Genomic DNA, 438 nt, shown 5'->3' with positions numbered 1-438 from the left:
TATGTTGCGTGGACTAATGTACGTGGATGTCGGGCGGACTACAATGGATTTTGTTTTTGTTTATTTCCACTATTTGCTGCTATGATTTATAAGTTAAAATGAAAAATAAACATACACGATACCCTCGCATAATCCTAAGCCTAAAGTAAAATCCAATAGGCCTATTAACTATATATACCTAATAAAGAGTTATGCTTAATACGTCTTATGATTCCAAATAAATATTGTCGATATCTTTATATGCATATGAATTTTATATACATATAGGTATTGTGATTTATTTTTTTAAATAAAACAAAATCAAGACTATACGAATAAATAAATATGAAATAAACCTGTCCAAGAATGTATCATTATACATATGCCGATATATATTTACAGCGACGTTAATAATGATATAATAATAAATAGTAACAAATATGTCTCTTATACACATCT

The sequence above is a fragment of the Anneissia japonica genome, unplaced genomic scaffold (genome assembly GCF_011630105.1).
Source record: "Anneissia japonica isolate Jap-2015-1 unplaced genomic scaffold, ASM1163010v1 scaffold288292_len1863012_cov191, whole genome shotgun sequence".
Lineage (NCBI taxonomy): Eukaryota > Metazoa > Echinodermata > Crinoidea > Comatulida > Comatulidae > Anneissia > Anneissia japonica.
Note: the sequence above shows the minus strand (reverse complement) of the source record.